The sequence below is a fragment of the Trachypithecus francoisi genome, unplaced genomic scaffold (assembly GCF_009764315.1).
Source record: "Trachypithecus francoisi isolate TF-2019V2 unplaced genomic scaffold, Tfra_2.0 Lachesis_group9, whole genome shotgun sequence".
In the NCBI taxonomy this organism is placed as follows: Eukaryota; Metazoa; Chordata; class Mammalia; order Primates; family Cercopithecidae; genus Trachypithecus; species Trachypithecus francoisi.
The window spans coordinates 13267996-13292743 of NW_022681474.1; the positions used below are offsets into that span (position 1 = coordinate 13267996).

Genomic DNA, 24748 nt, shown 5'->3' on the forward strand with positions numbered 1-24748 from the left:
GATCAGTCTGGGTAGGTTATAAATGACTGTGGAGACTTGGGGACGCTAAATCATCCAGCCAACGGAAAAGTAGTCATTTGAATCTGAAGACGGTGAGCCTCTGCCTGAGTCTGTCTCATGTATTGGAATATCCTCTTATTAAATTACAGTGTTTTATAACTTGTGAATAAAATTGGTATCATGTTTACTATGCAAAATCCCCGCTATTTTTCAAATGGATATGTATTTAATACGAAATTGAAATGTAATATCTAAAGCACCAAGCAATAAAACCAATCCGCCTAGTTTCAAACCCTGCTTAAGTTATTTTTTTGAATTCTGTATCTAATAACATAGTACAATAACACTGAAACAAGATTAACACTATGATACTATTTGTTTAGGAGACCAAGAGTGTTGCTATGGAAACCGACCTTCACTGTATCTATGGAAACAGTGACAGTGTTGTAAATAAAGATACTGAAAAGAGGAACCTAGTAAACTTAGCATATGAATTCTAAGAAAAAGAATAAAGAATGAGGACCTGTGGGGAGAAAATTTTTATATTTTCTTGTAAGAAAAAAAGCATTGTGACGTATGTTATTAATCTCATGATAGAACTTTTAAGCTAAGTTTTCAAAACCTTCATTGTGTCTTCTACTATCTTTTGTTAGTTTCTATCTTCTTCTTAACTGTCCAAATCATAACCTATTTATAATTAACAAGAACATTTATTGAACATTGTTTTGTATGACTCAACTTCACTATGACAGCATTTTAAAGGCCAACTTACTTTTTCTAAAAATGTTAACATGAAAAAAAAATGCAGAAAGCATATGTTTAACTCAGTTATGTTTTGAAGTTGTAATTTTTTTAAAAGATCCATCCATAATATTTACCAAACACAATTTTAAACTGGGCTATCAAAAGAAAGTTCGTTGGTTTTTTTGTTTGTTTTTGTTGTTGTTGTTTTTAACGTTGCAACCCTTTGAAATCATTATTAAAAGACACACAAACATTTATTGAGTTGTAATTTCAGTCTTCTGGCTTCATTGTGTCCTGCTGGAAGGAAGCAACTATGTCTTCCCTTTGCATCTCCTGATATTGACGAGACTGTTGTGCACACAGGAGAGAGCCACACATGGTGGAATGAAGGGATGAAGTTGTTAAAGGAATCGAATGTGATAAAACAAACAAATACACAAAAAGACAACAGAATGCAATGTAATGTCAAGTCCCTGGCAATCATTACATGAGCTGGCTCAGTTATGTGAAAACTGATCTCATCTCATTTGAAAAGGCAAGAAAAGGTGACGGTTGTACACCAAGTAAAGCGATGCAGAGAAAGGGAGGGATGCAGATTGGGGCCTGCAGCACAGGAGAGAGGCGCAGGGCCAACCTCGCCCGCACTCTCCAGAGCCACCCCTTCCGCCTCTCTCATGTCTCCGGCTATCAATCAAGTCACACAGAGATGGAACGGGCAGTCTTTTTGGAGCCAAGAGCCATGTTTCTCCTAAACTGTTGGTTCCCGGATTCTTACAAGATTTTGGTAAGTAAATATTTCATGTTAATATAGGACTATGTATTCTGGCCTTTTAAAAACTCTAGAATAGTGCTTTTTTCTTGTTTAAATTTGGAATTCTGTCATTTTTTAAGATCCCCCTCAGAGGGTAACAAATAAACATTCTGAATGAGGAGTTTAGACTAGATCCTTAGTCTTCAAATTCTGTTTCAGGCATGGGGGACCCCTAGGGGGTGGGTCTAGGGAGGCTGCCTCCTTCCCTCATGAGAACAGCTCTGCTCCCCTCGCCTAAACTTCTTCAAATGCTTTCTTTAAAGTTTTGGCTTCATTGCTCACAACAATGGAGAACAACCTTGAAAACTTCTGGGGAGGAAATCCCTTTCAGCTTTCTATTTCTGCGATTCTCTGGTTACTTTTCAATGCATAGTGAATGATAAAAGAACCATTAAGAAAGCATTCCCAACCAGAGGACTTGTGGACCCACTTCAACGTGGAGCTAAGGGTCTCTCAATTACATATCAAGGCACATTTAACAGCGGGGGACATTTATTGAACATCTATCAGTTGCCCAGAACAGTTGTTGGCTGGCGTCAAGGCTGACCAAGGCTCTGGTGCTCAGCTCAGAAAGGAACCAAGAAGCCGTCCAGAGCCTGGGTGGTTTCCCAGGTGAGTGGCCTCTAAGGTCGCGAGACCTCACGCTCAGGGGTCCCCATGCTGGGGACTCTGCCATCTCCGTATTGAATTCCCAAGTTATTTTCTCATGGAACTTGGGTTTTTAAGTGAAGTCTGTGGCAACAAGGAAGCATATGTATGATCAGAGGAGAGACAAAGATGGGGGACGAAGGAGAAGATCTTTACGCACAGTGAGATTGTCTTAGGCAGCTCGGGCAGCCATGGCAAATACTGCAGACTGAACATCATTCAGATAGTCACCTCCAGAGCTGGTACCTCTGCTCCAACAATGGCAATGTCCATGGTACAGTCTGGAGGTGACCGGTCCAAGCTCAAGGTGCCAACCGTTCGCTTTCTGGTGAGGGCTGTCTTCTGGCTGGTAGACGCCGCCTTCTTGCTGTGTCCTTGTATGACAGGTGGGTTTGGGGGGAGACACAGAGAGAGAGGAACGGAGGGAAGCTCCCTCTCTGGAGTCTCTTCTTATAAGGACACTAATCCTATTGCATCAGGACCCTGCCATTATGACCTCATTCTGAATTCCTTTCTTACCCCAAATACAACAACACGAGGGGCTAGGGATTTTGGCAGGGGTTGGGGAAAAAACTTGGTTCCTAGCAATACTACTCCAGCTTGGTTTTTTAGCAGTAAAATAAAATCGAAAACAGAAAAGAGGTTGTTAGTTAAAAACTGGTATAACCACTTTGTGGAAGCTTACATAGTCATTCAATATTATACTTTCCAAGGTTGTTCCATGACATAGAGAAGGCCTTGAGTATAGGATAAGTGCAAATGGTCACATGAAATTGTACGTATGTACACAGTTTATCGTAAACTACGTAGAGAAAGAGACATCTGCCTAGAAAAAAATGCTGAAAGGTGATACATAAAAATACTGATACAGATATGTTTAGGTAGTACATGTATTTTATATATTTTTTTCTGTTATTCTGTATTTTCCAATATTCCTTCATGAATATGTACTGCTTTTTACTAAAAAAAAAAAAAAAAGCGGTTTGAATTATCCTGTTAAATTTATGGTCATGATTTTTAAGGATAAAATAAATATGTAATAGAACAATTTAAACACTACTACATTGATAAGTTAACATTTTCCTTGAGTTTATAAACTCAAATTGGATCAAATTATTAAAATTCAAACTTGAAAATTCTAAATGAAGGTTATTTTTTGAACTTCGGTTCTCAAATGTAATTTGAACATATTAACATCCATCACTAGCAACAAAAATATCCATCACAAACGAGAGTCATTTGCAAGCTTGCTTTAGCAAAATCATCCCTTTTAAAATGGAACCTTACACAGAATTCTGGTATAAAATTCAGACTGAAATGAAGCCCCTCTAGTGAACTTCGGTTTGGGGCCCTGTCCATGCCCATCCTCCTGGAGGCTCGTAGGGAACCTTTGTGGAACCTCGGCTTCCATGAGCCACAGTTCCAATGCTCTTGGACAGAGTACATTGTGAACCTCGAGTTTTAAGTCCCAGCTCTACAGGTAGCTATTTGCATGATATTCAGAAAGTTGTAGCATGATGTTGATGAATTACATTAACTCTGGGGTCTCCTCCAAGTCTGTAATTCTTGGAAACTGTTTGACTAGGGTGGACCATGCCAGTATGCATTTTTGTTTTCTTTTTTTTTGAGATGGAGTCTCACTCTGTCACCCAGGCTGGAGTGCAGCGGCGCTCACCACAAACTCTGTCTCCCAGGTTCAAGCGATTCTCCTGTCTTAGCCTACCAAGTAGCTGGGATCACAGTTGCTTAACATTATGGCTGACTGATTTTTATATTTTTAGCAGTGATGGGGTTTCACCATGTTGGCCAGGCTGGTCTCCAACTCCTGATCTCAGGTGGTCCCCCTGCCTCAGCCTCCCAAAGTGCGGGGATTACAGGCGCGAGCCACCACGTCTGGCCGCTAGTATGCGTTTTTTAAATTATCAAATGGGAATCTGAAATAGCAATGGGAATGAAGAAAAATCATCTTTTTGTATTTAGAAGTCTCTTCAAACATGAACCCTCGCGGTTGAACACATTACTTCACAATGAATATAGGCTGCACTTCTGTGTTCCTCAGCCAAATGCCTTTGTAAATTTTTTTTTTCATCTCTTGCATTTTTTTCTTTTCATCAAACTAGCAGTCATACGGCTAGTTTGATGGTTAATTTTATGTGTCAACTTGGCTGGGCCATGGTGCCCAGATATGTGGTCAATCTTTTTCTGGATATTTCTGTGAGTGTATTTTTGAATGAGATATTCAAAATATCTTGGATGATATTATTTTGGATGAGATATCCAAAATGTGAGTGAGCCCCATCCGATCTGTTGAAGGCTTGAAGAGCACAAAAAGCTGACCTCCTCCAAGTGAGAGAGAATTCAGCAGCAAACAGCCTTCAAACTTCATCTGCAACCTCAGCCCTTTCTGGCTCTGCACCAAACTGCCTTTAGACTCAAACTGCAGCTCTTTCCTGAGTCTCCAGCCTGCTTAGCACCCTCATCAGATTTTGGACTCACCAAACCTCCACTGCCCCGTGAGCAAATTCCTTAAAATATCCACCTATCTAACTCTTGTTGGTTTGTTTCTCTGGGAACCCTGACTAATGCAACCACCTTTATCATAAACTCGGAAGAGAATTCTCCGTGAGCCTCACATTTCTGCACATCTTCTGAGTGGAGGCAGTGAGAGTCTTTGTCCCGGAGTATCTTGTCAAAGATGGTTAAACAGTGGACAGCTTTGGAAGACAGAGACTGTGTCCTTCAAAGCAAAGGGCCGCTATGTCTACTGCTTCTTGTGAAAGGCGGCCTCCCATCCTCCAAGTTTAGGTTCACCTCCTAAAATGCAATCCACTGCATGTGCAAATGTCGCCTGACCCTCCTGTAGTCACCCTGTGGGGGTCGGGAGTAGGAGAACTAAAATTGCTGATACTCTGCCTACTGCTATTGCTTGAGTCATAAAGTCCTTTTGGTCTTTGACCCAGAGCACTCATGTCTTCTGTCAGCATTCACAAACTGGGACAGGCTAACTTGGAAGCTTACAAATCCTTCCCAGTTTCTTACAGTCCACATAAAATCTTCCAAATGGTCTATAATCAGAATCTCATCAAATACATTGTGTGGTGTCTTGAACACACATCTACAACTCCTTTGACAATCCTGCTTTAAAAAGGTGGGGTTCAATTCTGCTCCCCCGAGTGTCAGCTGGACTTTGTATCTTGCTTCTAAAGAAATAGAATGTGGCAGAATGGGAGGCCAAGGTGGAAGGATCCCTTGAAGCCAGAAGTTTGAGACCAGCCTGGGCAACAGAGCAAGACCCTGTCTCTACAAAAAAGCTTAAAATTGGCCAGGCATGTTATCTCACGCCTATAATCCCAGAACTTTGGGCACCCAAGGTGAGCCGAATCATTTGAGGTCAGGAGTTCGAGACCAGCCTGGCCAACATGGTGAAACCCTGTCTCTACTAAAAATACAAAAATTGGTCAGGCGTGGTGGTGGGCGCCTGTAATCCCAGCTACTCAGGAGGCTGAGGCAAGATAATCACTCAAACCCGGGAGGCAGAGGTTACAGTGAGCTGAGTGTGCCTTTGCACTCTAGCCTAGATGACAGAGTAAGACTCTGTCTAAAAAAAAAAAAAAAAAATTGAAAATTAGCTGGGCTCAGTGGCGTGTGTGCACCTGTAGTCCCAGCTACTCAAGTGGCTGAGGCAAGATGATAGCTTGGGCCCAGGTGTTCAAGACTGCAGTGAGTCATGATTGCACCACTGCACTCCAGCCTGGGTGATGGTGAGACTCTGTCTAAAAACAAGCAAACAAAAGCAGAAAACAAGACACATGAGCCATTCTATGGATGTCTTCAAATAAGCAACTATTTACTCTTATTGTCTTTATACGTGACAATATCCAAAGGGTAGCCTCTTCACTCTGGAGCTTCTTACATGAGCAATTATACAGTGAAAGGAGCAAAAAAAGAAAAAAAAATTAAAACCCTGAACACGAGCTATGGAATCAGAAATGTCTATTCTGCCTCTTACTAAGATGTGACCACATCCAAAGTCATTGAAGCGCGCTGAGTTTTAGGTGACTTTAAATGACTAGTGTAGTGATACCTAGTTGTCTGGATAATTTTGTTGATTAAATGAGAAACATAATAATAGCATGTGTTATCTACTAAACATTATATAAAGGAATTTAGAGCCATGATATCTTTTAACATATTCAAACCATCTAGAATTGTGCCTGTCACATGTTACGTAATTCGTAAACCTTGGTCCCTGTCTTCTCCCAACATAGAAGATTGATACTTGATCATGTGCCTATGATCTCAGTTTATGTGCCTTAAAATAAAATCCATTACTTCCTCTTGTTGTGATTATGCAAACATCTACTTGTAACTGTGCTCTAGTTAAAAAAAAAAAAAGTAATACTTCAACTTTTATGATTACAAAGCAATACACATTAAAATGAATCATTCTGATGAAGATATCAAAGTTCCTGCTATCCAGCGTGACTCTACTTCAGTGATAAAGAAAATGTGCTCATATAGCCAGAGTTATCACAGTGGACAAACAACAAGTGAAGTTGTTTTTGTGACAGCACCTCAGGCCTCACCGACGGGCTCAGGGGCCCCAAAGGTGAGGTGCACACACCCAAGGGTCTGTACAGAATGATATCTTGCAATACAGGTAAAAGAACATTGGAGTTCTATGCACATTTATTTTTAGCTGATTCATTTATTATGTTTATGCTTCTATGTATCCTTTATAATGCTCAAAATATGACAGAAGACGTACCTGCCTCTACAGTGTTTGTTCCTATCACTGTCTAATTGCCCATGGAAGCCACTCAGCAGGAAGGGTCTGCCCCTACTGGTTTTACACATCAGTAAATATTAATGTCTTTGTATGTTCATGATCAAAAACTTTTTACTGATGAGGTGTGTATCCTCAAAATATTTGGAAACCTCTACTCCAGATCATCATTAAAATTAGAGTTGGAACTTACACTTGGCATTTAGATGAACTAGGACCAATTATGTCACCAATCTAAAACAAGAATATTTTACAAAAATAAAACATAAAATGGCCCGGCGTGATGGCTCATGCCTGCAATCCTAGGACTTTAGAAGGCTGAGGCAGGTGGATCGCTTGAACTCAGGAGTTCAAAACCAGCCTGGGCAACATGGCTAAACCATATCTATAAAAAGCACAAAAATTAGCCAGGTGTGGTGGCACGAGCCTGTAATCCCAGCTACTTGGGACTAAGGCAGGAGGATCACTTGAGCCCGGGAGGTGGAAGCTGCCGTGAGCCGAGATCACAGCTACAATCCAGCTTGGGAGACAAAGTGAGACCCTGTCTCAAAAACAAAAACAACAAACCCCATAAAATAACCAGATTTAAGGGCTGCTACGGCAATGCTTCTACATTTCAGATATGTCTACGTAGTGATCACCACGTGTGAGGTGGCAGTTAGCAACAACCAGCTAAAACTGTTCTTGAACCAGAGACTAATACGACTTATTTTCAGAACGCTATTTGCATGATGGTCTGGTCTATTTTCTGTCTTTGCTGCTGGTTGAGTTCTCTGACAACCTGGGACAAGTGTCAAGGAACTGCTTCTATGTGGTCTCTAACATATGTCACATATTTCTGGGAAACATGATGAGCAACAGTACGGTCCTCGTGAGAGATGGCGTCACTCTTTCATTTGTGCCAAGATGCATGTTTCTCCTGCACTGCAGACAAGTGGGAATAGCTTGAGTGTACCTTACTAAAATGGTGAATGTCCTGGGAGAAAACAATGTTAAACCAGTAACAGTTTGCCAGGAGTCTGCTAAACAGGATCTCTCATATAGATTGTAGTATGTCAGGTTTATTAACTTAAAGAACTACTTTATCAGAGCTCCTCTCTATGATCACTGAAACGATCATTCTCAAATTTAACATAGAGTTCTCTATCTATATTTTCACTACTGTAATAACATATTAGAACGACTCACTGGTAATTCTTAATTCAATATGTGAAAGTAAAAAACTGGTAGCCTTATAAGCACACATAACCTAGATAAAGCTCTTGTATTCTTTTTTTGGTGCAGAGAGAGAGAGAGAGATGGGTGAAATATTATTATTTCACAATTATTCTGTAGACCAGCAAAACTGCCATCCCAGAAATCATTTGGTTATAGCAGACCAAGAGGTTAAAGGAAAGGTGAATTATTCATAGTATCCTTCACAATTATAGAACATCCAAAAAGAAACCATGAGAAGTATTAGAGATCTTTAACTATTTTTAGTGGCCCATTGCAACTTCAAAAAGTCTCAGAATGAGTCAAATTTCCATTGTGGTTGTACACTATGGCCTCATCACACTAACTTTGGTATTTTAAGTTACACATTGAGAATTTCCTCTGTGGAAAATAAACTTACAGTAATGCTGTGCTCTGCATAGTAAAATTAGACTTGAATGAATTGCTGAAAGAATGATATGGACTCTAATATGCTATAGTATATATGAGCAAGTGGTTTTGCCTGCCGACAGAAAATTAGTTAACAAGAAAAGCTCTCAAAAGATGGTAAAAGCTATATTTAAAGGAAATCTAAGTCAATTAGCTATTAAAGACAATTGCCTTACACTACTTGTGATTGAATATTGAAAATATGTGTGTTTAAATTCTATAATGGTAATAACGGTTTTCATCTTTATGAATAAAATTGAATATTCTTTAATGATTTGAAATGCTAAATTCGCTACTATGCAAGAAGCACGTTCCCATGATCATGAGTATTTTATATAAGCCGCTTATACATTTTTATACTCCTTTTAGAGTTCTATGGAGGTCGCAAAATAAAATTATGCATTTTGCTTTTCTGTTATTTCACATAGGATATGTAGTAGAGTAAATGTACATCCTCCTGGATTTTTTTTTCTTTTTAGATGAAGTCTCACTCTGTCACCCAGGCTGGAGTGCAGTGCCACGATCTTGGCTCACTGCAATCTGCATCTCCCAGGTTCAAGCAATTCTCCTGTCTCTGTCTCAGCCTCCCGAGTAGCTGGGATTACAGGCATGCACCACCATGCCCAGCTAATTTTTTTGTACTTTTAGTAGAGACAGGGTTTCAACATGTTGGCCAGGCTGGTCTTGAACTCCTGACCTCAAGTAATCCACCTGCCTCAGCCTCCCAAAGTGCTGGGATTACAAGCATGAGCCACCGTGCCCGGCCATCCTGGAAATGTTAAGCATAACAAATGGCCTTCTCTCTTCCACTATCTATCTATCTATCATCTATCTATATGCATTTTACCTCCCCAGGTGTGTCTGCTGCTACCCCTGGGCTTACATTTCCCTGAAAGCCAAGCCTCTTTCTCTTGCCAGTGAGAACCATGGGCTTTGCCAACTCGGAGGTGGGGTGTTGCTCCAACTTCCATCTCCAATACCATGGGCTGTCCTCCCCTGCCCCACACACATCCATTCAGCCTGTGGGACTCTTCTGGGATGGCTGATTCTCTATTTGTCCCCTGTGACCTGCATCCTGAGGTGACTTACTGTTTTGAGTTATTCCTGTGGCCTTCAGCTGACGATTTGCCTTCTGTTATCCCTGCAGGTGTCGTGGGCATCACACGCTAGACATGTCCCCGGAAGTTCTTGCAGGGACTGGGTTATGTCTTAGTGGTTTGGAGTCACTGTATGGCTAGTGGATTCGTTTCCTATGCTGCTATAACAAAGTGCCACAGACAGGGTGCCACAACAACAGAAATGGACTGTCTCAAGTTCTGGAGGCTGGAAGTCCCAGACAAAGGTGTCACAGGGTTGGTTCCTCCTGAGGCCGTGAGGAAGAACCTGTTCCAGGCCTCTCCTTGCTTCTGGCGTTTGCCAGTCCTCAGTGCTCCTTCCTTGATGTGTAGAAACATCATCCCGATCTCTGTCTTCATGTTCACCTGGGCGTGTGCCTGTGTCCTAATCACCGTTTCCATAGGGCCATCAGTCATGCTGCATTAGGGCACCTGAGGACCTCGCCCTACATCAATCACATCTGTACAGACCCAGTCTCCAAATGAGGTCTCATCCTTAGGTACTGAGGTTTAGGGCATCAACATATGAATTTGACCCAATTCAACCCATAACACCTAATGACGGCTGTGTGCCTAGAGGATGCCTCCAAATCCTGCAAATGGCTCCACTTGCCCTTACAAAGGCCTTGCTGACCAATATGCCAACATTTTCTTTACTTTTATTTTTATATTATTTTTTATTTTTTGAGACAGGATCTCACTCTGTCACCCAGGCTGGAGTGCAGTGGTAATCATGGTTCACTGCAGCCTCAACCTCCTTCGATTAAAGGAACCTCCTGCCTCAGCCTCCTGAGGAGCGGGAACCACTGGTGCATGCCACCATATCTGGCTAATTTTCAAATTTACTTGCAGAGACAGGTTCTGGCTCTGTTCTCAGAGTCCCTGGGCTCAAATGATTCCCCCACTTTGGCCTTCCAAAATGCTGGAGTTACAGGTGTGAGCCACCATGCCCAGCCTGCCCGCATTTGGATGGATTTTAACAGGCTCTAATGTTTGAGAAGCCCAACTTGTGTGCATGTGATTTTGTTTGCATGATTTTGGCTTAATAATCCCATTTTCTTGTTTCTCTTCGTTCCACCTCCTTCAAGATGACAAAGGCAGAAATCATGGCCTTTACCTTCTCATTAATAAAATGACTCAGCAGGCGGGTGCAGTGGCTCACACATATAATCCTAGCACTTTGGGAAGCCAAGGCGGGCAGATCACTTGAGGTCAGGAGTTCAAGACCAGCCTGGCCAACATGGTGAAATTCCGTCTCTACTAAAAATACAAAATTTAGCCGGGCATGGTGGTGGGAGCCTGTAATCCCAGCTACTTGAAAGGCTGAGGCAGGAGAATCGCTTGAAACCAGAACGTGGAGTTTGCAGTGAGCCGAGATCATGTCACTGCACTCCAGCCTGGGCGAAAGAGCGAAACTCCATCTCAAAAATAAAATAAAATAAAATAAAATAACTCAGCAAGATAGGAGTGCTTGTTTGCTTTTGTTTTTCAATCTAACAGCCAATTTTAACTGGCAAGCCTAGCAAACTGAGCACTACATTTTTTTTCTTTTTTTGAAACAGGGTCTTGCTCTGTCACCCAGGCTGGAGTGCAGTGGCATGATCTTGGCTCACTGCAGCCTTGAACCTCCCGAGTTCAAGCGATTCTTATGCCTCAGCCTCCCAAGTAGCAGGGAGTACAGGTGTACACCACCACATCCAACCATTTTTTTTATTTTTGTAGAGACAAGGTTTCACCATGTTGGCCAGGCTGGTCTCGAACTCCTGGCCTCAAGAGATTCACCCACCTTGGCCTCCCAAAGTGCTGGGATTACAGGCATCAGCCACCGTGCCTGGCCCCAACATGAGATGTGAAGTCAAGAGAATTGTCTTCTGCTTCTCTCTCTTTCAAAGTCGTTATATTAGGTAGAATAAAATTAAGTACTTCTGGATTTTTTTATTTCAATTTCTTTTATCTAAGAGTTAATGAGTGCACCTGGGTTTAGGGAGATTTGTAATGGATTTTTAAATCCTTACTATTATTATTTTTATTATAATGTTGGGTTATTAATACTGAGCTAAAATGTCCTTCGATATGCAAAATGAAGTGATAAGTACCATTTAGCTTTTAAGGAGTACATTATATAAGGAGCCCATTATGAAAATAATCTCGGGTTATAGCCGGCTCTCAAAAGACCTAGGAAATAAGGTTTTAAAACTAAGGTATTGCACGCCATTACAACAAATAAATTTGTAAAACATAAAATCCCAGCGTAATAAATAAGTGCTCCCTAGAGAATAGTGACAAATTGTATTAACATTGTATTTTCAAAAAAGTAAAAAAATAAAGACCCAGTCCCTTGAGGTGGCAATGAGTGACATCCAGGGATGCCAGTACCAGAGCTGCCTGTGTACAACCTGCTCGACAGGAGGGACTCTGGGCCCTTGAAGTTAGGGTCACCTGATGGCCATTTGTTGATGCCCCTAAGAAGTAACGACAGGGCGTGGAATCACCCCTGGGGTTCTCCTTTGAGCAAGGCAGACAGCAACCTCCAATGGCCAGCAGTGCTGAGTGAGATACTGTGGAAAGAGCAAGAAAAACACTGGAAATGCTCTACTGGAAACGATGCGGATAATGGCAACCGAAGAATGCCGCAGCAGGAACCCCCAGGAGTGCTGAAGGCAGCTCGTGAGGCTGTGGCCGCATTGGCCCTGGGGGACGTGCTGTCACCGTGCCCAGACAGAATGTGGTCAGTGGGGGAGATCAGCTGAGGCAGCGGGAAGAAACCGCTGGACTCGCTATAAGGGCCGGGACGCCTGTGACGGTGGAGACACAACTGTCAGGAACAGAGCGTGATCGCTGACTTGCACTGTGGTGCAAAGTGCTCAGGACAGCGTGGGGACTCGGTCCAATTTCCATGCAGTGAGAGTTAATGTTCACCAGCAGGGATGGGCATATGCTGAATGGGATGCCAGGCCAGGGACAATGAAGTCACAGAGTGTTGTCAAAAATAGTAACAAGGGCTGGGCGCGGTGGCTCACACCTGTAATCCCAGCACTTTGGGAGGTCGAGGCGGGTGGATCACCTGAGGTTAGGAGTTCAAGACCAACCTGGCCAACATAGTGAAACACAGTCTCTACCAAAAATACAGAAATTAGCCAGGCGTGGTGATACGCGCCTGTAATCCCAGCTACTCAGGAAGCTGAGGCAGGAGAATCATTTGAACCTGGGAGGTGGAGGTGGCAGTGAGCCGAGATTGTGCCACTGCACTCCAGCCTGGGTAACAGAATGAAACTCTGTCTCAAATAAGAAAAATAATAATAAGCATACTAGACTTTTTGTATTCTGAAGTGTGTTTCCCCTGCAATCATGTAAAGTCCCGTGTGTGTGTGTATGTGTGTGTGAGAGAGACAGAGAGAGAGACAGATCTATTTATATATAATCCAAAAAATGTACTTGTTTTGGTTTTCCATTAATTTTTTAAATGGCTGATTAATACAGTCACACGGTTTAAAAATTTAAAAATGTACTGAAAGGGAATCAGGAAATTCTTCTTTTGGAAATGTTTTCAGATTTAATTCATTACACAAGATGGTCAGGGGCATGACTTTAGAATCACACTTCAATGTTGTTGTTTTTGTCAGAATCAACATTCCCCAGATTAATCACCAGCTCTCAGTACGAATGAGCCAAAGACAGTGCCTCAGACGGAGGTGATCATATCACAGACCCAGAGGCTGGGAGGACTCTGAGGGGCACCCAAAAGGAGTCTCCAAACTGTTTTGAACAAGGGACCCACCCTTGACCCAGGAGTCAAATATTCTGGAATCTTCTCAAGGTGTTTGAAGATTTAGGCAAAAGTTATCATGCGGCCTATAATATAAATGTAGCCTTTGGCAGAATGAACTATGCAATGACTTCAATCCATTGTAACTGGTATTATATTATTCACTGCATTACTAATTTTCTCGATGACAGTTTTGAGTCCTCCAATGAAAGCAGAAAATACTCTGTGGTTCTTACTTGCCCGTGGAAATAAAGCGGTAGGACAGAGTTCAGACAGCTAGGATCAAAACAAGACTTTAACCTCAATGGTTTGTTTTACCATGGCATATAGCAGTGGAAAATTGTAACAAATAGCCACTTGAATTAATGTATAAAACTTTGCTCTTATCTATGTGTAATGTGACAAACATAGTGAAACCTCAGTGAAACCTCAACACAGGAAAGCAATCATTTCTAAGGATCATTTGGAAATGCTTCTTAACCTAAGAGCAAGAGAGCCAAAAATACATATATGTACATACATTTACATATATTTGTACAGATATAAAAATCATATATAATAAATATATATATAAGTAAATGTGTTTATATATTTATATATTTATATATACTAGTTATACAATATAATATATATTTATAATATAAATATATAGGTATTTATATATAATATATTATATATAATATAAATATATCATTTTTTATATAATACAAATATATGTTTATACACATTTGTATAAAATATATAAATATATATTTTATATAATATTTATATAATTATATATTTATATTATAATAAATATACTTACATATATTTATTATAATGTTTAAGTTATAGATAATATATGTATAAATATATACATTTGTATAAATGTATATATATGAACTTTCGAAAAACATAAAAGCAGGTATTTATCTTAAGTAGCTTCTGGAAAGACCAAATACAAATGGATGCATTTTAGTGCCTTAAAAACACTCCAATACATGCATTTAAATACAATTATTTTTAATGAATTCAGTATTATTTCTACTACAAATTCTTGGCAAAATTGGTGAGAATTTTGCGGAGGAGATTTTGTTCTTGCTCTCTGAACTCTGTGATGTTTTGAAACTTCTTAAAAAACCGGAGGAATAAGACTAGGAGTTGCTTAAAAGGCTGTCTTCATCTCTGCAACTTTACGGCCCAGAAACTTTTGGCATTAGAAAAAACTGAGTTCAAATCCAGGCTCTGCTGTGTTTAATAGAACACTAAATGGGCTTCTAAGCCTCTCGGAGCTTCAGTAAAATGAGAGCAATAATACTGACCTTACTGTGAAAATTAGGTTAATTTAGGAAAAACAACTAAATGGGATAGTGGGATTGAGTGAAAATGAAGATAACTCTTACTTTAGTGGAAGGATTAAATTAGATAATGTCAGACCAGGTGCGGTGGTGGCTCACATCTGTAATCCTAGCACTTTGGGAGGCCAAAGTGGGTGGATCTCTTGAGTCCAGGAGTTTGAGACCAGTCTGAGCAACATAGCAAGACTCCATCTCTACTACTACTACTACTAATAATAATAATAAATTAGCTGAGGGTGGTGGCGAGTGCTTGTAGTCTCAGCTACTGGGGAGGTTGAGGTGGGAGAATCCCTTGAGCCAGGGAAGTCGAGGCTGCAGTGAGCTGGAATCGCACCACTGCACTCTAGCCTGGGTGACAGCCTGAGATTCTTTATAGATGTTATCTGATTTTTTTTTTTTTTTAGAAAATAAAATTAGATAATGTCCGTGAAGTGCTCAGCTCCCTGCCTGGTTGTCATAGTCGCTGGAAAAGAGACACATCACCCGGTGGCACTGAAGGGGACTTTCCCCAAATGGCAGCGACTGAAGGGGACTCTCACTGAATGGCAGCGATGCAGCTGGGACTGTGCTTCTTTGGCCAGCCTAGTTAGGATGGCCCCGGGCAAGCTGCAGTAACAACTCCTCAGGGTGACCTCTAAGGACAGCATGGGCAAAGAGAATGTCCTAAAGTCTCCAGGGAGATAAAACAGATTTTCTAGGCAAAATTGAAACCAGTGTGACTTCAGACTTGCTAACACCAGGATGCAGAAAACAAAGAAACAATGCTGTCAAAACCCTAACATTCTACGCCCAGCCACGTCATCACTGTGGTGTGGGGACAGATTCAAGACCTCAGCCCCTAAATCTGTCTACCTCTCCTGCACCCCTTCTCAGGAGGCAAGTGGAGGTATTGAGGGGCGCCTGAGGAGCAGCCCCTGTCTGCACCGGGAGCTCATGGCCAAGTTTGTCTGAGACCACTCCTCCCAGGACTGCTTCCAACCCATGGCTGAGTTCGGGGGGCAGGGGTGCTAAGGCAGGCCTGCTCCCGGGACACCTGTGACATGGCTGAAGGATGGCTTCAGCTCACACACATCCCACCGCCTTATCAAATATTCCTGAGGACCGCATTGAAGTCTCAGATGATTTCTGCCTCCCTTTCTCCCTCCTTGCTTTCCTTCCTTGTTCCCCTTGCCCCGTTTCCTCTCTCCTTCACTCTGAGTTACACCTGTTTTGCCACCTTCCCCTGCCTAGCCTCTCAGACTCCCTCCCTGTGTCCTTCTCGGGTGTTTCCCCTGAATGCACGTCCTGGAGTCAGCTTTGTTGGGAACACAGGCTAACACAGATATGCTCCACCAAACTGAGGGAGTTAACCGAGAAAAAGGACAGCCAGAATCCAGAAAATAGAGGCAAAACACAAAAGTGAGAAAAGGGTCACTTCATGATGATGGTAAAATAGAATTCCAGAAAGAAGTTCTTCAGGAAGCCTGGAAAGTAACCCATGCACAATGGTGCCCGCCGGTGAGGGGGTCTGCTGGGACAGCGTCCCGGTCCCCGGGAAGAGGGCGAGGGAAGGGTCATTAACAAGTGTGAACATTTTGGGAGGAGACTCATCAACCAGAGGAGAGTTGGGGAAGAATAGGGTTAAATACTTAAAAAAACTAAGCAAAGTAGAAACAAACATGTAATTATTAACTGCAGAGAAAAGGGTGAGCAGAACAGGAAGAGCCCACCGAAGGCGTCGTTACAGAGGGGAACAATCCCTCCTCTCCCAGTGTGGGACTTCAATAGATGATGTCTAGAACTGGAAACTCAAAAGATAGCAATGTCAGGATGGCTTTTCGAGCTGTGTTAGAAATTCCAAGAGAATGGCCGGGCGCATGGCTCACGCCTGTAATCCCAGCACTTTGGGAGGCTGAGGCGGGCAGATCACCTGAGGCCAGAAGTTCAAGACCAGCCTGGCCAACATGGTGAAACCCCATCTCTACTAAAAAAAAAAAAAAAAAAAAAATACAAAATTCGCCAAGCGTGGTGGTGCACGCCTGCAATCCCAGCTACTCAGGAGGCTGAGGTTGGAGAATTGTTTGGACCTGGGAGGCGGAAGTTGCTGTGAGCTGAGATCATGCCACTGCACTCCAGCCTGGGTGACAGAGCGAGACTCTGTTGAGACAGACAGACAGACAGACAGAGAGAGAGAGAGAGAGAGACCAAGAGAGCCTGTTAAGAGATTTGAAAATAGTTACCCCTAGAAGGAGGAACTATTAGAGCAAGGCTAGAAGTGACTCTTTTTTCATAATAGACCAGGTAAAACAACTATTTTCTTTCATACTACATGCATGTAGGACTTTTGTTAATACAATTAATTTTTAAAAGACCAAAGAAAATCGAGTGAGTCTACATTGTGTTAGAATGTCTTGCTTCAAATCCCATTTTCTTAACTAGATCCGCGATCACTAATTCTCTGAACTTCAATATCCTTATCTTTGAAGGGATCACAGCAGTGCCTGCTTCATGGAATTGCTGTAAGGGTTTAGTGAGAAAACATTGCTCAGCACGAGACATAGCATACATGAGAGGTTATCTAGCAATCCGAGCACGCTTTGCCATCTCCTGGTTCTGCCGATATTTGAATTCCTATTTTGAAACAGCTCACAGAACTATTGAGCTCTCCGGTAAGAACGCCCGGTGGGAGGTGGCCACCTGGCTTTGAATACTGACCCATGATTTCTTCGGGCCTGTAACCTTGGACATTGGCGTAACTTCTCTGTAGCAGGTTAAATTATCTGTGAAGTGGAGAAAATAATGGAAGCTATAGCATAGGGCTGTTGGGAAGAAAAAAAAGTACATACTGCGTAGCACTCTATGATCAGAGCCTGCCATGCGGTACACATTATGTATGTGCCATCATTTTTATTTCTATTTTATTTTATTTTTTTTATTTTCGAGATGGAGTCTTGCTCTTTCACCCAGGGTGGAGTGCAGTGGTGCAATCTCAGCTCACTGCAACCTCTGCCTCCCAGGTTCAAGCAATTCTCCTGCCTCAGCCTCCCAAGTAGCTGGGATTACAGGCACCCGCCACCATGACCAGCTCACAGGCATGAGCCACAGCACCCGGACTGCCATCGTTTTTATTATTTTGCTTTAGAACTGTAGGATATATGTCTATTATTATTATTATTAACGGAGACAGGGTCTCGCTCTATCACCCAAGCTGAAGTGTAGTGGTGCAATCTTGGCTCACTGCACCTCTGCCTCACAGGTTCAAGCAATTCTTGTGCCTCAGCCTCCCAAGTAGCTGGGATTACAGGCGCCCACCACCATGCTGGGCTAATTTTTTATACTTTTAGTAGAGATAGGGTTTCACCATATTGGCCAGACTGGTCTTAAACTCTTGACCTCAAGGGATCCACCCACCTTGGCCTCCCAAAGTGCTGCAATTATGGGCATGAGTCACTGTGCCCTGCCACTGTGTCTTTAATTATTAAAATAACTTTCTGTTAATATATTGACCAGGCCAGGCAACAAGAGCAAAACTCCATCTCAAAATATGTATATTAATCCATCATTATATATATAGTAATATATATAATGTTATGTATAATCCATCACTTTATATATATAATATACTGATTTATGTATCTTTTTATATATATTATACATATATAAAAACATTTTAGAATACAGGTCCAGTTAGACTCATAACAATGGTACCAGTTAACTCTCCCTTCAACTTTAGAATGATTTTTCTTAGAGTACACATGCATTTAATTTATCTGCCAGCCTCTCTGTCCAAAAGAAGAATGCCTATATTGGAATTAGGCAGCCCGGGTCAAAGCCAGTTCTACCACTGGCCAGCGGAGTAACACTGAACAGATCGCAGAGTTTCTTAACTTCCCTGTCATTCTGTGTCCCCATTCATACAATGCACATAAAATAAAGTCGGCCTCATCAGGCTGAGGAAAGGATTACATCTGACATTGCGTGTAAAGTGCTTCTTTTCATTCCCAGCACAGAATACATTATCGATAAATGTCAAATGTTAATAGTATCATTAGCATTGGCATTATTGAAATATTTCCTGTCATTCAGGACCTTGATCAAGGGATACATTTTCTCTAAAGTTTTTCCAGAAAATTGATACTGCTATTGATTTCCGATTTTCAAAATGTGCACTTATTTGATATGTTTCATAGAGAGAGGTCCCTGATCATTTGTTGATAGCCCAGGGCAATAAATGCATTGATCATCTTAAGTATGTTAACCAGAATGTAATTTTTTAATCACTTATTCTTTTTAAGATTTAAAAAAAAATGTATTGATATATTATTGTTTACATATTTATGAGGTACATATATTCTGATACATGTATACCATGTGTAATAATCAAATCAGGATAACTAGGATATCCATCAGCTCAAACACTTATCTTTTTTTACATTATTCAAAATAGTTCAAAATATTCAAAATAGTTATTTTGAAATATACAACAAATAATTCTTAATGATAAGGTTGGTGCAAAAGTAATTGCTGTTTTTGCCATTACTTTTAATGTTACTTTTAATCTGTTCAGTGTCACTTTTAATGGCACCAACCTAATATAATTTCCCTGCCGTACTATCAAATACTGGAACCTATTCCTTCTATCTGCCTGTACTTTGGTGTCCATTAACCGATATCTCTCCATCCTCCTTTCCCTGCTTCCCTTCCCAGCCTCTGCGAACCACCATTCTACTCTCTGCCTCCACGAGGTCCACTTTCCGAGCTCCCACAGATGAGTGAGAACATGCAGTATCTATCTTTCTGTGTTTGGCTTAACTCACCTAACATCATGACCTCCAGTCCCATCCACACGACTGCAAATGGCAGGATATTGTTCTTTTTTTGTGACTGAATGATACTCCATTGTAGAATGCAATATATTTTTTTTTCTTTTTTGTTTTTCTTTTTTTTTTGAGACCAAGTCTCACTCTGTTGTCCAGACTGGAGTGCAGTGGCATGATCTCGACATACGGCAACCTCCACCTCCTGAGTTCAGGCAATTCCCCTGCCTCAGCCTCCCTAGTAGCTGGGATTATAGACATGCCACCACACCCGGCGAATTTTTGTATATTTAGTAGAGAGAGATGGGGTTTTGCCATGTTGGTCAGGCTGATCTCCAACTCCTGGCGTCAAGAGATGCTCCTGCCTCGGCCTCCCAAAGTGCTGGGATTCTAGGTGTGAGTCCTTGTGCCTGGATGAGAATGTAATTTTCTTAAAGGAAAGCCCCAGAGCACATGGCTCTAAACAGATTGTAGGTGCTAAGAAGGTAAGTGCTGACTTTTTCTCTAATTGACAAGCCCTTTTCCTGGGTCTATCTCGTACAATGGAAAGTAGCAATGACAACGATAGTCTTTTTGAGCGCTTGCTCTGTCCCAGGGATCTCACAGTCTCGCAGTTCCTCCTAGCAGCAACATGGAAAAGTGGATGTGTGTTTCCGTTTTCTCCTGCTGCCCCAACGTTAGTAGCTTAAGCCAACAATACCTGGGTATTTTCCACACACCTGTGAATTTTCTGCTTAGGCCTGTGTGTGAAGCCTGAGCTCACAGTGCAGCTGCAGTCAATGTGCTGGCTGGCGGGATGAAGGGCTCACCTGCATGCTGAGTGCATCACGCATAGCGGATGCTGTTCCTCTTTCTTTGCAAGGTCTTGCTCTCCAAACTGCTTTGCAGAATGGAGGCTCGCAGCTGTGTCCCAAGCAGCCAGGCTCTGGGGTCTTGTGCTCCCTCCCTTGAACAATGTTTGCATCCTGCTGGCTGAGCCGTGTTTGCATCATGTGTTCCGAAGTCCCACTGGCCAAGTCCAGATTCAATGTGGACGAGAAACACATAGCAAATGAGAGCTGAGCAGGGCTCTTCCTGGAGTGTCTTCATCTACTGGGGCTTCTATAACAAAATACTTCGGACTATTAGGCAATTTATGAACAACAGAAATGCATTGCTCACAGTCCTGGAGGCTGGACAGATCAAAGAGGCAGCAGATTTTCGAGCAGGTCAGGGCCTGTTTCTCATAGATGGTGCCTTCTCTGTATCTTCTCATGGTAGGAGAGGCAAACACCCTCCCTCAAGGCCTTTTATCAGGGCACTAACCCCATTCATGGGTACTTCACCTTCATGACTTCATCACTTCCCAAAAATCCCACTCTTGGGGGAGTCTCGCTCTGCCGCCCGGGCTGGAGTGCAGTGGCCGGATCTCAGCTCACTTCAGCTCACTGCAAGCTCCGCCTCCCGGGTTCACGCCATTCTCCTGCCTCAGCCTCCCGAGTAGCTGGGACTACAGGCGCCCGCCACCACGCCCGGCTAGTTTTTTGTATTTTTTAGTAGAGACGGGGTTTCACCGTGTTAGCCAGGATAGTCTCGATCTCCTGACCTCGTGATCCACCCGTCTCGGCCTCCCAAAGTGCTGGGATTACAGGCTTGAGCCACCGCGCCTGGCCTAAAAATCCCACTCTTAATCTTCATGGGAGTTAGCTTTCAAAATATGAATTTTGGAGAGAAACATATCTCCAGATCATAACACAGAGTCATCTAACAAAGTGCAACCTTATGTTTACAAATAAGGAAACTGTGGCTCATAGACATTAAGAACCTTGCCTGGCTGGGCACGGTGGCTCACATCTGTAATCCTGGCAATTTGGGAGGTCAAGGTAGAAAGATTGCTTGAACCCTGAAGTTCAAGATCAGCAGGGGCAACATAGTGAGTCCCTGTTTCTACAAAAAAGTAAAAATTAGGCTGGGCATGGTGGCACATCCCTGAAACCTCAGCACTTTGAGAGGCCAAGGCAGGTGGATCAGGTGCCTGAAACAGCCCCTTGTTTGGAAGCTCAGGCTGCTGTAACAGAACACCACAGCCTGGGCGCTTCAACAAAAAGAAAAATGCATTTCCTCTCAGTTCTGGAGATGGAAAGTTCAAGATTGAGGTGCCAGCAAGGTTGATGTCTGACAAGGCCTCTCCCCTTGGGTTCAAAGGGCCACCTTCTCAGTGTCCTCACATGGCCTTCCCTTTGTGTGCATGGGAGAGAAAGAGATCTCTGGTCTTCTTCCTCTTCTTGTAAGGACACCAGTCTTGTTGGATTAGGGACCCGACCTTATGACATCATTTAACCTGAATGACCTCCTTAAATGCCCTGTCTTCAAATACAGTCACATTTAGGGTTAGGACTTCAATATATGGATTTGAGGGGACATGATTCAGTCCGTATTGTCTAGGAATGTATTGTCTAGAGGAATACAGGCTGTATTGTCTAGAGGAAGCTTGGCAAAGACCTGGGTTGGTATCACTTGAGCTGTGTGAGGTCCAGGCCCTCGGAGGCCACTACTCACGTCTAAGCCTGAGTCTTGCAGGAGACCCTCAGAGGCTGACTTCCAGCTGCGGCACCCCTAAAATGTGTTCCCATGCACTCTGCGCCTTTGTTTTGCATTCAAACAACTAAAAACAGCAAAAGGAAAAAACAACAACATAAAAAAACAAATAGGGGCTAAAATCTTTAAGACTTCACACACACATACAATTTCAAAAGGCTGTTTGTTAGTCAAGAGCTACTAGAAATGACTTTTCTGTTATTGTTATTTATTTTAAAATGACTGTACATCAGGCATCTCCTACCTAGCTCGCATACACATTAAACTGAAATGGTTCTTCCTCTCAGCTCTGCACTAAAATCCAAGCTCACAAGAGCGAAGATTTTGTTTGTTTACTCATGTTGTAATCCCAGTGCAGAGAACATATTGCTCTGCACACAGTAGGCACTCACTAACTGCTGTTTGGATGGAGAATGGACGAGTGCAGTGCAGAAACGTGCATGTGCCTAAGTACTTTCTGATTCTGTGTCTCTTAGAGAGAGAGTATTTTGCTCTTGTATTGAAAATGACTTTGCATGTTTAATTAAAATGATGTGTTCAGGCAGACGCACGTTCATGTTGCTTGGCAATGAAACACCCGTGCCTAAATGTGTTCTTAGACATTTGTTGAATAAAATGATGGGTGAAAGAGTCAATGAGATTGGAATAGACTAAGATGAGTAGGAAGACTTTCACTAAGTGACATTTTGGAAGCAGCGTTTTAAGACTGACCGGGTCATTGTGTGCAGAAGTCTTGAGAGACGGAGAGGGGAGAGCATGACTGGAGGGAGGAAAGGTTGGAGGCAGAGCCCAGACCTGCCTGAGGCAGGGAGGGCAGAAGCAGGGCAGTGCCTGGGAACACCCAACAGAAGGGACATATCGGGGTATCACTGAGAGGGCGAAGGGGAAAGTCATCTTGGTTTTTGAGAAGAAGAAAGCATTTAGGTCGAGAGGAAGAGAGCAAACTTTTTTTTTTTAGATGAGGTCTCGCTCTGTCACCCAGGCTGGAGTACAGTGGTGCAATCAAAGCTCACTGCAGCCTCGATCTCTTCGGGGCAAGAGATCCTCCCACCTCAACCTCCCTGGTAGCTGGGGCCACAGGTGAGCACCACCGTACCTAGCTAACTTTTTAAAAAATTTAATTTTGTGGAGATGGGGTCTTGTTATGTGGCCCATAGGCTGGTTGCAAACTCCTGGCCTCAAGTGATCCTCCCACCTAGACCTCCCCAAGTGCTAGGATTATAGGCATGAGCTACCTCACCAGGCTGGAACAAGCTCTTGAACCTCAAGTGTGAGGCTCGAGGGAAAGCAAATACCATCAACTCGTTAACCAAAGGGTGAGGCCTCCTTTGGGCAGTTAGGGCTCACCTGCCTACCTCCATCCTCTCACATGGGGAAGCTCTGCTGGCCTCATGATGGTGTTTGTCAGATCACACTGAGATTTTTCTATGCTGAGCAAGGCTCTGAAGGTCTACGGTTAAGGCATGGATTGCAAACCCAAGTGCTATGGACTGAATATCTGTCCCCAACTCCTCTGGGCCAAAGGCCTATGCCGAAGCCCTACTGCCTGAGGTGACGTATTAGGAGGTTCAGCCTTTGGGAGGGGGAGGGTTTAGATGAGGTCAGGAGAATGACGGCCTTGAGATGGGATTCTAAAGGAACCACAGGAGACTTGCTTCTCTCTGTGCCACGTGAGAAGACAGTGGGAAAGCAGTCATCCCCAAGCCAGGAACAGAATCCTCACCCAAAACCCACCACACTGGTACCCTGTTCTCAGATTTCCAGTTCCAGAAGTGGTAGGAATAACTGTCTGTTGTGTAAGCCACCTGTCTCAGGTATTTTGTTATAAGATCCCAAACCGATTAAGACATCAAGACCCAGGAGACGGGGTTCTGAGTTGATAGTCTCTGGCTGTGTGAATCTGGTCAAATCACCCTAGTTCACCAGCTCATATTTCTTTTCTCCTCTGTTAAAGAATAGACTCTCTGTATCAGCAGGTTGCTACGAGAACTCAAGGCAGGTGATGGAACTTGGGTAGCACACTGCTCAACATGTCATAAATGGCAGCCGTAGTTATCAGCCTCTCAGACTTTAAATTTAGATGACTCTGGAGAAAAAGAAGCCTCAACATCTTTTTCTTTTTCAGATGATCTAGGAGTCAGATCATCTGAATCCTAGAGCCCAGCCACCCATGGAGGCCACATGATACAGAACAGCAGCCAGGCACCAAGGTACTTGACACCAAGACAATACTCCTGATCTCCATCATGAACCAATCTATGCCTTATGGACGAGCTCCCATGAACCTAAGGAGGAGCCACAGATGTGAGCTGGCTCATATACCTTGTCCATTCCTTGCCTGAGAGGCCTCCTCTGAGTGCCCAGGTGAGGCTGCACAAGCCTCTGGGGTACTTCCTTCACGTTCCCTTCCTTTTTCAACATCTATAGGCATTTATGCACCAGGCATCTGAAATCCCAATGCTTTGGGTGGCTGAGGCAGGAGGATCACTTGAAGCTAGGAGTTCGAGACCAGCCTGGGCAACAT

At 42.8% G+C, this 24748-nt stretch overlaps 1 long non-coding RNA gene across 1 annotated transcript; it reads left to right on the top strand.

The window, feature by feature from the left end:
- Nucleotides 1-1359: 1359 nt before the first annotated feature.
- LOC117082362 lies at nt 1360-24748 on the top strand. Its single transcript, XR_004436565.1, has 3 exons — nt 1360-1528; nt 1819-2167; nt 24350-24748. It is a non-coding gene; the product is annotated as an uncharacterized LOC117082362 (long non-coding RNA).